The sequence below is a fragment of the Phocoena sinus genome, chromosome 6 (genome assembly GCF_008692025.1).
Source record: "Phocoena sinus isolate mPhoSin1 chromosome 6, mPhoSin1.pri, whole genome shotgun sequence".
Classification (NCBI taxonomy): domain Eukaryota; kingdom Metazoa; phylum Chordata; class Mammalia; order Artiodactyla; family Phocoenidae; genus Phocoena; species Phocoena sinus.
The window spans coordinates 18845981-18860431 of record NC_045768.1 but is presented as its reverse complement, the minus strand read 5'-3'; the positions used below and the strand labels follow the sequence as shown (position 1 = coordinate 18860431).

The 14451-nt window shown below is 42.1% G+C and overlaps 1 non-coding gene across 1 annotated transcript; it reads right to left on the bottom strand.

Annotated features, from left to right (window-relative positions):
• Nucleotides 1–6618: 6618 nt before the first annotated feature.
• On the bottom strand, nucleotides 6619–6691 carry TRNAG-CCC. The gene has a single exon. It is a non-coding gene; the product is annotated as a tRNA-Gly (tRNA).
• Nucleotides 6692–14451: the final 7760 nt, after the last annotated feature.

Here is a 14451-nt window from a genome sequence, read left to right as displayed (position 1 = left end):
TTTCATGATTTAGCTTAAATATTGAAACTCTTGGGAAGGGTGAATTTCATGGTAAGTGAATTATATTTTAATAAACACCTTATTCAAATTAACAAAACCTTGAGAACTCTTTTCTGACAAATTCTCCTCTCTGACCCAACTCTACCACACACAGATACCTGCAAGCAGATATCAACACACACACACACACACATACACACGTGCGCGCGCAGGATACCAGGTTAGAGACCCATACTTTGCCCTCCCCAAACAGCTTATATACCTATCTATCTCCTGTATTTATGGAGTTACTTGTTTATTTTCCATCTAGACTTGGGGTCTCCAACATGGTAGCCATTAATGACACGAGGATGTTGAGCACTTGAAATGTGGTTCAAACTGAGATGTCCTGGAAAGGTAACAATCACACAGTACAGAGTCTTGTTATAAAAAAATATTGTAAAATGTCTTATTCATAACTGTGTAATGATTACATGTTGAAATTAAAATATTTTGGATACATTGGTCAAATAAAAGGACTAGAATTAATTTCATCCCTTTTTTTAAACCTGTTTAAATGCATCTACTTGAATATTTTAAATGATGTTTGTGGCTCACATTATTTCATTTGGACAGCACTGATCTAGACCGCGAGCTCCTTGAAGGTAGGAAGAGTGTCCTGTTGGTCTCTGCAAGAATCGGGCCCATGGTAGGCACTCAAGAATACATCTCTGCATAAGGTGAGTGAATGGATATAATTAAGTCCCAAACCGAGGACACTGAGACCACGGGGGAGAAGACATGCAAGGCAATCTGTACAAAGGAGGTAAGACTTAAGCCTTGAAGCTGGGAGGGATTTGAGTAATAGAGAAGAGATTGTAGGGTGACTTTCCCAAGTCACTTCCTCTCTCTGAACTTAGGTTTCCCATATAAAAATAAAAGGGCAGGGCAAAATGGGCTTTGATGCCACTCCATTAAGAATCTGTGATAAAGATGATATCCACCAACTAATGGCGACCACTCCAGTTGGAATATTTATTTTACTGTTGATTGCACATTTCCAATTAACTCCCTATGTGTGTAGAGGGTCCAGGCATGCCTGGGGTTTCTCTTAAGAATTTTCATATGCTTGTGTGTTTTGTGCCTGTCTCAGTCGATCAGTAACCAGTGTTGAAGTTGGATAGGACTTTATGGTTCTTATTATGATTGTAGGATGTCCTTCAGCAATAACCACCGTGAAACTTTGAAAAAAGAGTGGTGTGGAGTGTTGTGCCAGAGGTGTGTGGGGGGGGGGGGGGGTAGAGTAAGGGCCTGGGGTTCTGTTTTTATTGGGGTCAAGGCTGGAGGCCTAGGGTTTCAGGGCTCATTCTTTAGTGGTGAATTTAAAACATAAAAGCGGGAATTTAAAGCATGAGAGAAAAAAAAACAAGTAGCCCAAATGAGCTCTAAAGCAATAGAACCTCAGTGGGGGCAGGTGACCGGACTGTTTATAGTCCTGTGGCTGGCAGTGGTTTACTTGAGATAGCCTGCTTTGAAGTGGATGCCTCAGCAATCAGAGCTTAAGTCGGGCCTTACATTCCAAAAAAGGGAAAACCCAACTGTCGGGGCTCACACTACAAAGTGGTTGGTTCAGCTGATGAGCTGGACAAATCAACCTAAGGTCTGCTCTACCTGAAACATCACGTCCATGGTCTCAATTCACGAAAGGCTCTGTAAGCTGTTCTTTGTGCCTCTGGTTAGGCCTTCAGTGGACATCTGACCCAAGGCAGCCACTGACAGATGACCCAGAGGTAATGTATTCTAAATAATCCATTCAGACAGACTACCTCTACCATTCAGATCTGAAAGTACAACAGAAAACTAGGATAGCTATTTGCAAAAGAAATCTCGCCCAACCATAAATATAAATAGAAATGTATATGATATGTGTTATAAAAACAGTACTATTATTTAGTGGCCTCGACTAAAAGTTCGTGCTGTGTTAGGCTGTGCGCGCTCTTCACATTCTCTCATTCAGACTCTGCAAGATCCAAGTTTGGACTGTTGTTTTACACTCATAGTTGACACGATTGGCTCAGGAAGTGGAAGCAACTTGGCCGAGTAGTAGAGGAAGAATTAGAACCCGCGTCTGTTTTGTTTGTCTTTGCCACGATGTGATGCTCTCTTTAGTGTCCCTGGGTGTAAATCTGGTCCATGCTGTCCTGCTGCTGACTTGATAAATTGACCCTTCAGGGGGAAATGACACACACACAAACCTCCAGCTCATTTGAGAAAACAGAAGCTTGGAACCCTGAGTTTCTGCTGAGTATCACCCTCAGCACGTAATTGGAACTAGCACTGTGGTCCCATGAATGCCAGCCCTGTCGTCCATGTGTCCTCATGAAGCCAGCTCTTCAAGGATCACCTGAGGTCTGACCCTTATTATAAGAAGGAGCCTCTCTGCTCAGCCCTTCAGGCTGGCTGAAACAGCCCCTTCTCCCTGAGATCCAGCAAATTTATTTCAACCTTTATTTTTCATTTTGATGGCCTCATACAGACTGACTTTTGTGAATTGACACAGATAAAAGAAAACAAAAACCTGGTTCTGAACCACATGTCTGAGTCTGTAAACCAGACCCTTTCCCGAATGTGTGGAAAATATAACTGCTGGTTTTTTCCTTCCTCTTAGACTGTTAGTACAAGGTCCTTCTTTTAGAACGGGCAGGAGTCTATGGGGAGCTTTCATTTTTTCTCCCTGACTCTACTTTTTTTCCAGATTATAATTTATATCTGAAAACATTTCCTATGGTTTAGAGATATTTTTAGAAGTAGGAGGGTGGCCTCAGGCAAAATATGAAATACTCTGAATTTTTTAAGAAAGTTTTTTAGAAACTTCCAACTTCTCAGTTTCTATCCTTAGATTCCAATCTGGATCTTGCCCTCCCTCTTGCCCTTCCCACTATCCCAGCAAGTTATCCTTGTCCCCTGCTTAATTCTCTCAGGAAAGGATAGAATAGGAGCTGGCAACTCTGATATCTGTCATTGATAAGTCACCTCCTTCCAGAGATCACAATTTCATTCTCACGGAAGGCTTTTGCGCCTTAAATCAGAGAAACAGCAATTTCCAGGTTGAGAGTGTCGGGGAGGAAGACATTTTCCCCTACCCTTTTAGGTTCTTCTGGCTGGCCTAAGAATTAAATTGACGTGAGGCAAAATTAACAGCAGAAAGTCACACAAAAGTTTAATCACATGTATAGGCCGCAGAGACCCAGAAGAATGGAGTACTCGCCAAACGTCTGAAACCCTCACCTTAAATACCATCTTCAGCTAAAGACAAAAGGGGATGTTGGGGGTAAAGGTTTGGGACTTCAAAGGGGAGGAAGGCTATTCACATGGAGATGTATAAGTAAATGCTCGGTAAATGAATGTTTGCTGGGTCCTTGCAGAGACAATGGGACGCAGAGAGGAATTTTAACAAACAGGCTTTGCAAGGCTCCTCCCTGTCTCCACACCCAGTTCACACTACACTTATCCACGGGAATAGTTCCCTTCCTGGAACAGGTCCCCGATCCACATTCTTTAGGCAGCTAGGGGGAGGTAAAAAGAAAGACTTGCGTTTCTTAAAAACAATCAGTCTGAATTAACCCTCATGCCACAGAGACACATTTTGGGGTGGAAAATTTTGTTCCCCTACAAGACTGTCATGTGTGGATTGTACACTTGGGAAGGAGGGAGGGGTGGCACTGCAGTGTTATTTTATAGGCAGCTTCCTACCTCATCTATAAGCACAGAAAGGCAGAGAAGACCCTTATTGTATATCTCTATCAGAAGGTGGGATTTTAGCGCTGAGGAGATCTTAGATCAATGCTCTAGTTAATCTGTAATGTTCATTATATAACACCTCTGACAAAGGACCATCAAGCCTCTATCTGTATACCTCTGGTAGTGGGGAGCTCACTTCTTTAGGAAGCTTGCTGTTATTATCTTGTGCTTCTCATCCTGAAGCACATTCTTAGAGTCCTTTGAGTGCTAGGAGGATCTCAAGTCCTTCGGAGAAATCCAGTGCTGTGTGTTTGCCCGTCAGACAGATCATCCTACAGGCCAAGGCCATCACGTCTGGTGCAAAACTAAACAGTGCAAAGGCAATATGGGGTTCACAGGCATTTTCACCCACACTTGGTAGGAGGAGAGGGGATTTTGGAGATCTGGTTTCTGTAACCAAGCAAAGAGCTTGTTTGCCTGCGGCACAGAAAGCCCAACTCAGACAGCAGGAGTTTGCAGCAAAGTAAGGATATATTGCGGGGCACCCAGCAAGGGAGCAGATGACAAGCCTCAGATGCACTCCAACCTGGCCTTTGAGTTCCTTTTTTTTCAAAGGGGAAGAACAAAGAGGCTGGGATTAATCATCATTTCGTGACATTTCTGTGATATTTCTTATTGGGAGTCAGGGTGTCTCTGGTTTAGGATTCTCTGGCCAGGTGGTCCACAGCTTGGGGGTCTGTGAGCTCATCATGCCCGAGAGAAACAACCTGAGTTTGAACAGTAATGATGATACGACAACAGCAATCTTAGTCGTCTGACTCTGGTTGGTAAGTGTTCAGTTAGCACAGGATTGAGGTCAGAGGGGACAAGAAAGGGAACAAAGTTTTGGACAGAGAGATTTATTCTTAAGCTTGGTAAGGGAACTCGGTTTTAGGGGGACTCTTAAAGGGGGACAGTTTCATTTCAAAGACAGTTCCAAAACAAAATTACTACGATTTATGTCAAAGAGTGTTCTGCCTATGTTCTCTTCGAGGATTTTTGTGGTTTCAGGTCTTACATTTAGGTCTTCAGTCTATTTTGAGTTTATTTTTGTAATGGTGTGAGGGAGTGTTCTAATTTCATTTACATGTAGCTGTCCAGTTTTCCCAGCACCACTTAGTGAAGAGATTGTCTTTTCTCCCTTGTATATTCTTGCCTCCTTTGTCATAGATTAATTGACCACAGTTGTGTGGTGTCTCTAAAGCAAAAGAAACAAAAGCAAAAATAAGCAAATGGGACCTAATTAAACTTAACAGCCTTTGCACAGCAAAGGAAAACATCGTCACAATGAAAAGACAACCTACTGAATGGAGAAAATATTTGCAAATGATATGACTGACAAAGGGTTAATATCCAAAATATATAAACAGCTCATACAACTCAATATCAAAAAAACAACCCAATCAAAAAATGGGCAGAATACCTGAATAGACCTTTTTCCAGAGAAAACACACGGTTGGCTAACAGGCCCATGAAAAGATGCTCAGTATCACTAATTACTAGAAAAATGCAAATCAAAACAACAGTGAGGTATCACCTCACATCTGTCAGTTGACTGTCACCAAAAAGCCTACAAGAAATGTTGGATAGGATGTAGACAAAAGGGAACCCTTTCACACTGTTGGTGGGAATGTAAATTGGTGCAGCCACTATGGAAAACAGGATGGAGGTTCCTCAAAAAATTAAGACTAGAGCTACCATATGACCCAGCACTTCCATTCCTAGAATATGTATCTGGAAAAAATGAAAGCACTAATTAGAAAAAATCCAAAGTTCATAGCCAAGATATGAAAGCAACTCACATTGTCTATCAACAGAGGAATGGATAAAGAAGATGTGGTATATACATACAATGGAATATTACTCAACCATAAATAGAGTGAAATTCTGTCATTTGCAGCAATGTGGCTGGACCTAAAGAATATTATACGTAGTGAAATAATTCAGACAAACACTGTATGATATCACATGTGGAATCTAAAGAATAAAACAAAAAATGTATACAGCAAAATAAAAATAGACTCACAGATATAGAAAACAGACTAGTGGTTACCAGTGGGGAGAAGGAAGGGGAGAGGGGCAGGATAAGGGTATGGGATTAAGAGACACAAACTACTCTGCATAAAATAGATAAGCAACAGGACATATTATACAGCACAGGGAATTATAGCCATTAGTTTGTAATAGCTTTTTTTTTTTTTTTTTTTTTTTAGGAACGCGGGCCTTTCACTGTCGTGGCCTCTCCCGTCGCGGAGCACAGCCTCCAGATGCGCAGGCTCAGCGGCCATGGCTCACGGGCCCAGCCGCTCCGCGGCATGGGGGATCTTCCCGGGCCGGGGCACGAACCCGTGTCCCCTACCTCGGCAGGGGGACTCTCAACCACTGCGCCACCAGGGAAGCCCTAGTTTGTAATAACTTTTAATGCAGTGCTGAATCACTCTGCTATACACATGAAGCTAATATAACATTGTAAATCAGCTGTACCTAATTTTTTATTTTTTTAAAAGCAATTATAGGTGAAATAGCAAAGTTTGATGGTGAGGACACTGCCTCGGGATCCAGAGCACCTGAGTCCAAAGCCTGGCTCCACCAGGCCCTCTGCATAAAATTGGCCACTGACTCAACCTCTGTGAGCCTTGGTTTCAGCATCTATAAAATGAAACTAATGATACCGTTTGCTTCTTAGAGGGATTAAGGGGATTAAATCATCTCATACATGCAAAGTATTGAGAGCACTGCCTTGCTCATAGTAAGCACTCAGTAAACTTTTTTTTTTAAGTATTTTTATTTGGTTGCGGCAGGTGGGCTCCTTAGTTGTGGCTTGTGAACTCTTAGTTGTGGCATGCACGTGGGATCTAGTTCCCTGACCAGGGATCGAACCTGGGCCCCCTGCATTGGGAGCGCAGAGTCTTAACCACTGGACCACCAGGGAAGTCCCAACTTTTGTTATTGCTACTACTACTACTAGTACTATGGTTTACTCTCATACTGAGGAATCCTAAACCTTCAAGTACAAATTGCTTCATATAGGGATTTAGCACTCGAGTGTTAAACCCTTGCATTTGCAAGGATCTTACTGTGCACTAAGCAGTTAGCCTTCTCAGTCCCATTTGCTCCTCTCCAAAATCCTGTTGTCTGGGCATATTTTACTATTCCCCATATTGCGGCTGGGAAACCCGAAGCTCAGAGAGGTCAGATGCTTTTACCAAGGTCTCAGCTTAAATGTCACATCCTCAGAGAGAGATGCTTCAAACCACCCAATATAAAGCAGCCACCCACTCCTTCTTTACATTTACTCTAAACTTATTGCCTGTATCTTATTTACTATTCTCTGCAATTTTTTGTATATTTCTATTTATGATTTTGCTTGTTTTCTGCCACCTCCCAGCTAGAATACAAGTTCGCTAAGAACAGGAGCCCTTTCTGTCTCGCCACAGAACCACCCCCTAGCAGCTGTTTTGCTGCAGGCCTTCGGTAAACATTTGTGAAAGGGAAAAATGAAGGACACCAGGAGGTATAACAGGATAGAAGAGCTATTCTGTGGGAGCACCTGAAGGAGGTGGCTTTGCATTCTAGAGCCGTCCCTGATTTCATGACCTTGGGCAACTGACTTCCTGTCTCTAATTAGTGAAATGAGAATATCTCTACATCCTCTTTGCTGTGGTGAGGAAAAATGAAATAAAGTTTATAGATCACCTAGCATAGTGCCTGCAAATCATGAGGGCTCAGTAAATATTGGGTCCTACTCATCTGAGGAGACAGGATTTGTGGGGTTTGGTTTAGAATCCTTCCTGCCATGGTCTTTGCATATAGAGCAAATTATGAATAATAACTGATGAGCACAGAGAAGTTCAATAAACCAAAAATCAACTTCTTTTTGCTCCATTTAGCTACTTCAACTTTGACAGTTATCTTTCTTATTTTTAATTTTTATTGGGATATAGTTGATTTATAGTGTTGTGTAAGTTTCAGGCATACAGCAAAGTGCATCAGTTATACATATACATATATCCACTCTTTTTTAGAGTCTTTTCCCATATAGGCCATTACAGAGTATTGAGTAGAGTTCCCTGTGCTATACAGTATGTCCTTATTAGTTATCTATTTCATATGTTGGGATTGACAGTTATCTTTTAATTGGAGAACTGAACAGAACTTTCTCATTATTTTTCTTCCAGACTAAATGTTCCTTTTTAAACGAAGTCTCTCAATTCCACCTCAAAGGCAACCATTTTCTTTCTTTCCACAAGCCCAGGGAATGTATGAAAAGGAATCCTAAGATGTTAAACTTAGTGGAATGGCAGGGAGGGCTTTGAGGTTGCCCAATGTGACTCCTTCCTATGTCCGGGAAACTGAGGCCCAGAGAAGGGAAGGGATCAACCTCAGGATGACACAGTAGGCAAGCCAGGACTTGAGCCCAGGTCTCTTGAATTCACTTTTTGCCTCATTTCACTGACACTTCTAGAGAAAAACCAAAACCAAAGAAAAACAAATACAGACCACAAACTGTGTGTCTTCCCCTCATCAACCTTGCATTCTTCGTAACCACTCCCAGAGGAAGAAGGATGACAGTTACAGGAATAGAGTGATACTTCCCCACTTTAAATTTCCACCCAGGGACTCCTTTTTCTAATATGTTTATGTAAAAGATTAGGCTATGCTTTGCTCTAATTGGCCATTTTTTCACTGAGAAAGAGAGCTACATCAGTGTTGGATTAGCTCAGACTGAAGCAGGAAGGCCCACTGATAGATGTACGTTTTAATCTGTCAGTATCAATGAAGAAAGAAAACTGTCACTAACTTTTTGTTCCAACCTCACCACTTAGCCACGGATTTTTGAGAGAGGACTTCATTTACTAAACAAACTGCTCAGTGGCGTCAAAACTCGTCTTTTAAGAGGACTTCTTAATCAATCCTTGATTCCCCAAGAAAACAACACAGCTGTTCCCTTGCAGCTCGTCTCTCAGCAGGAGCTGCAAAATCATATTTAATCAACTCTGCTTAAAAGCCACCCAATTTCCTCTAGGGCTCTGGCATGCTTCCCCAGGCCAAGATGGCCGCTGCTGACAGCTCAACGGCAACAACCCAGGCGGAGTGATCTTCCATTTTGCAGAGCACTTCCTCATGTGCCGGGCCCTCCATTGGGTACCTTATATTCAAGATTTCATTTAATCCACCTTGCAGTCCCCTGAAATAGAGATGATTGTCGTATTTAAAGACAAAGAAACTGAGGCTTAGAAGTGAGCGGATTGGGATTCAGACAAGTACTGTCAACTTCCAAAATCTGAGTGTCTTCCAATCTTCAGTCTGGCTTTGTATTACATTGACAGGTACCAGAGACTTATACAGGGGGATGAGTATGAGTCCATCTGACCAGCATAATCAAAGCTGGCAACAAAGAGTCCCTGCCAAATGTTACAGGTCTTAAACTCCCTTAAGCTCACAGCTTTGTCTCCCTATGATGACACTTTCTGTTAGAATGTGAGTGCCCTTGGGGACTTCCCTGGAGGTCCAGTGGTTAAGACTCTGTGCTTCCACTGCAGGGGCCACTGGATTCGATCCCTGGTCAGTGTAAATGAGATTCCTGCATCCTCCATGCTGTGCCATGCGGCCAAAAAAAAAGAGTGTGAATGCCTTAATGTCATCTTTTATCCAACAATCCTTGATGACTACCATATACAATTCATTCTCCAAAATGAGGTGGAGGGGTACAGAGATGAAATGGATATAGATCTTGCCTTCAAGAAGCTCAAAGTCTAGGAATAGAGATATAATAGCAACATAAATCATTCTAATGAGAGGTAGACAATGATATCTGTTATGAGTGGGCCAAAATATTATATTATGGGAGTCTGAGGTAAAAAAAAAGTCTATTCCAGCCAAGGCGTAAGATTAGGCTATAGGAAGAGTGCAAGAGTCAGGATAATTAGCACTAGCTGCTGTGACATAAAGCCCCCAAACACAGAGGCTTAACATAATGAGAATGTCTTCCTCATATTCTGTTGGGGTTCCTCAGGGTTCTCTTCTAAGTGGTGACTAAGGACACAGGTGTCTTGTTTCATGTGGCTCTATCCTTTGACAGCTCTATGTTTCTGGCCATATGACCAAAGAGAGAGAGAGAGAGAAAGAGTGGAGAATCAATGAAAGGTTGAGAAGCCACGCCTGGAAGTGCCTTAATCCATTTCGTTCACATCACAAGGGACAGACTCAGTAGCATGGCCCTAACCCCAACCCTAACTTCAAAGGATCCTGGGAAATATGTTTTATTCTGTATGCCTTGAACAGCAGAAGTTTCATTGAGCACATAATATTATTTCTGTTACAAAGGATATTGACACAGATACTGTGGAATGGTTTTAATTGAGCAAATTGAGAGACAAGCAGGATGTAGATAGCGTAGGGGATGTTAGAGGAACACTGATTCAAAGGATATTTGGTTTGGAAAGATAGTTGATATCAGATATGAAAAGGCCTTGAGTGACAAGGCACATTTCCCAAAATGTGTTTTCCTCAGTGTTAGTGATTATAATGTTAAGAATGATTTGTGTGGTCAGACAGATTTGGGAAAAGCTGGGTTACCAAACTGTAATTGTTTTGGTCCCTGTAGGAGCTCTTGAGATTTTTGGAAAGAGTCATGATATGTCAATTATAATAAACCTTTTGACTACAAAACCTCTTTTTTCACAGACTATTTTGTCAGATTAAAGTTTTGTGAAACATGCTTTACATAAGGAATCTTAGGCAGTGGAGAGCCATTAAGTAGCAGAGAAAAACAGTTAGAACTGCTTTTAAAAGTATAAGCTTGCCAGAACTGATCGATTGGTAATAGCTGGCAGCAATGCTGTTGGGAGAAGAATCACAAAACCTCATCTGAATTCATCTGGGAAAGTGCAATGATTGATTAATAATGTCTTCTATGGGTTAAAGAATGTGGAGTTGTCACCACGACAACTAATTAATAATCTAATTAATTTTATGTGTCAACTTAGCTAGGCTATGGTGCCCAGTTGCTTGGTCAAACAATAGTTTCGATGTTGGCTGAAGGTACTTTGTAGAGGTGGTGAACATTTACTATCAGGGACTTTAAATATAAAGGAGATTACTCTTGACAATGTGTCTCATTCAATCAGTTGAAGACCATAAGAGTAAAACTAAAGTTTACCTGAGAAAAGAGAATTCTGCCTCAAGACTGCAACATATAAATCCAGCCTGAGTTTCCAGCATGCTGGTCTCTGTATAGATTTTGGACTTAAGGTTGCAATGTCAACTCTTACCTGAATTTCCATACTGCTATCCTGCCCTACAAATCTTAGATTCACTAGCCCTCACAATCATGTGAGCCAATTTTATGTATCATCTGTCTATCTATCATCTATCTATCTATCTATCATCTATCTATCTATCTATCTCTCTTACTGGTTCTCTTTCTCTGGAGAACCCTGACTGATAAAACGTGTGACAATAGCTTGAAGATCTTTGACTTCCTTGTTTTAAGTAAAGGTGGCAAGTTGGGTAAAAATGAGTGCTTGGGTATTTGGAAGTCAACTCCTAAACAGGGAAGGAATTCAAGAAGAGAAAGAGATGAGTTTTGATTTGGAGTTTTGTATTTCAGATGTCTGAAGAGCAACTAATGGACATCCATTAGAAGCGCATTCATGCAGGGATAAAGAGAAGCCAGCATTATTTCCAGTGTGTAAAAATATTTGGTGAGAAGGGCATATCTCCTTTAGAATCTTTTGAGAGATACACCTGTCTGTCCCTAACAGTTTCCTGCGGCTGAAATCTGGGAGAAATATCTCCAATGACATGGGGACAAAGAGCTACTTTGTCCTGAAAGGAGGGAGGCGTCTTTTGGGGCTAAATGTCCAAGGCACACGTGAGTGTGTGAGTTAAAGGAGAAGAATGAACATAGAGAAAGGAGGAGAGGAATGCCATTAGGGAAAGCTGGATGGAGCTGTCACTGGGCATGACTAAGGCATGACTAAGACCTCCAAGGTGATGGATGAAGGTCTCACCACTAGGAGAACGGAGTAATTATTAATGCATGTGTTCATGGTGAGCCACTTGGTTCTGAGAACCACAGCGGAAGCTCTTTATTGTAACAGCTCAACCATCATATACTGATTCCCACAATGCTGCAGGCACTCACCAGGCCTTGAAGTCAGACAGGGGAAGACAAATTCAGCCTTGTTCTGGATCAGTCTCCCCTGTGTTCTAACAGCACCCTCAGCTAACTCTGTCTCACCATTCACAGGTGTCATGAGGTAGCTTTGTTCTTACCTTCATTCAACAAAGATCTATTGAGTGCCTACAATGAGTCACGCGCTGGTCTTCTCATGGTAAACATCTCAGGGAACAAAAATGGCAACATTCCTTGCTCTCACAGAGCTAGCATTTTAGGGCGGATGGCAGAAAATAGCATGAAAAACATTTCAACTATATGATGAGTAATGACACGTTAAGCCCAAATAAAATAAAGCATCTGTGTCAGTCGGGGGAGGCAGGCTATGATGGAGTAATCAACAACTCTGGGATCTCAGTGGCTTCTCCCACAAGCCTCATGCCCATCATGGGCCGAGAGAGACCTCTGCTCCCACACGCCCACTGTCTTCCTCACTCTAGAACCCAGGCTGATGAAGCGACTAATGTCTGTAATATTGCTGGTAACCTTGGCATAAGGAAAAAAGAGATTCCCCCCTCCGCACCCCCCGCCCCACCCCAGTGTCACCTGGGTAATGCAATAATACAGCCTGGAAGTGACACAGATTATTTCCGCACGTAACTCTTTGGACTGAACTGATTACTTGGACTGACCCAAAATATGGAGTCCACAAGTACAGTCCAATCATGTGTCCAGACTGAGGGGAAACCTATAAATTTGGCAAGTGACAGTAGAGCTGTTTAGGTCATAGTAAGAAATCTGGCTTTTCCTATGAGCAAAATGAGAAGCCATTATCGGGGTGTGAACAGAGAGTGAGTGTAGGAGGAAACAGATGTTTGTTGAGATCGTGGCTTGCTACTTGCCTTGTATGTGTTGGGTCCTTTGAACTGGGATAATAAAACCTACCTTACTGGGTTGATATGAAGAGTAAATGACATATATGTATAATGTTGGGTATGGAAAAGTTTTTGTAAACGGATAGTAATATACTGAATTTTCTATATATATATTTGTTTTTCTTAAAAATAAGCATTAATTTCATCAAAAGCAAAAACCAAGTATTATTCGTCATTGAATTCCCAAGGCCTAATAAGGTTTGACCCACTTTATCCTCTTAATATGTGTGCTTAATTCTCCAAAGGATGGCTGAGAGTAGGAGCAAGATGCAGACGACATCTGTGTATGTGTCTTTCTCCTAAGAATTCACATTTTGTCAAAAAAAAAGGAGAGCTGTCCCCTTGAATATGAAAGGTCAGGATAGCAATTCATAAGCCATAGTTAATGTGAGCTCCTGGCATCCCAGCTGCCAAGTCTGGGAGAGCCATGTTCTCTGTGGCCTCATGGCTTGGGGGACTGTTTTGGAATAGGATTATCTGTCAGCTTCTATTTCTGAGATAAGATATGACCTACCCGTGGCTGACACATCTGTCAGCCTCACAGAGTCTTTGTTCAAAGAGAAATGTAGCCTAGCAGCAGTTGCAATGCATAGAGATAGAATTACAAGAATCCTGAAAAATCTTGTTCTGAGTATGTGTCATTATTATGAATAGAGGCGCCACGGTCCAGGGTCCACCTTAAAGCACAACAGAGAAGTTAGGAATATTTTGTATACTCCTCTGCATGTGTCTCCTCTTACTGCATAGTCTCTTTTCCACACTCCTCTCATCTTGATCTGGCAGTAATTTAACTTTGGCCCATCTCGTCAGCTCTTTTCCCTGCTCCCTTCCTTGTGTTTTCTCCAGAGGCATTCATCTTTCATGTTATTGAGCACATTCGGTTAGCAGCTGTGAATTTAGAGAGATTAGCATATCATAGCTATGATGATCATACTTCTTGGTTTGCTCAGGACCATCATGGCTTTTGCCTAATGTCCAGGTGTAATTATTAATAGTGTCCCCTTTTGCTTTCAGTGTTTTCTCAGTTTGAAAAATATGTGGGTTGGGCTTCCCTGGTGGCGCAGTGGTTGAGAGTCCGCCTGCCAATGCGGGGGACACGGGTTCGTGCCCTGGTCCGGGAGGATCTCACATGCCGCGGAGCGGCTGGGCCCGTAAGCCCGCGCATCCGGAGCCTGTGCTCCGCAACGGGAGAGGCCACAACTGTGAGAGGCCCGCGTACCGCAAAAAAAAAAAAAAATATATATATATATATATATATGGGTTCATTCATCATAGCAGAACTTTATCTCTTTCTAAAGGATCACAAAAAGATCGGGAACTATCAAGCCTCTCCAACAGAGTGATCTTAGAGTTAGTTTAAAGATTCATATAATATTAGAGCTGGGGGGAAGGGGGAGGGTTGGTGGCCACCAACCAGCATAAACTTCTGAGGCTCAGGGTGGGCAGTGAATTGTCCACTCTGCTGCCAAGTCATCTGGAGCTTGACCTCCCCATCAAGTTCAGATGTCACATTCTTCCCTTTTGAGAGAGGCAAAATGTTATGATAAAACACCCAGCCTCTGGTCTCTGATGATCCTGGGTTCAAAATTTGACTTTGTCAATTAATCTATGACAGTTGCTTCTTAATTTCAAGTT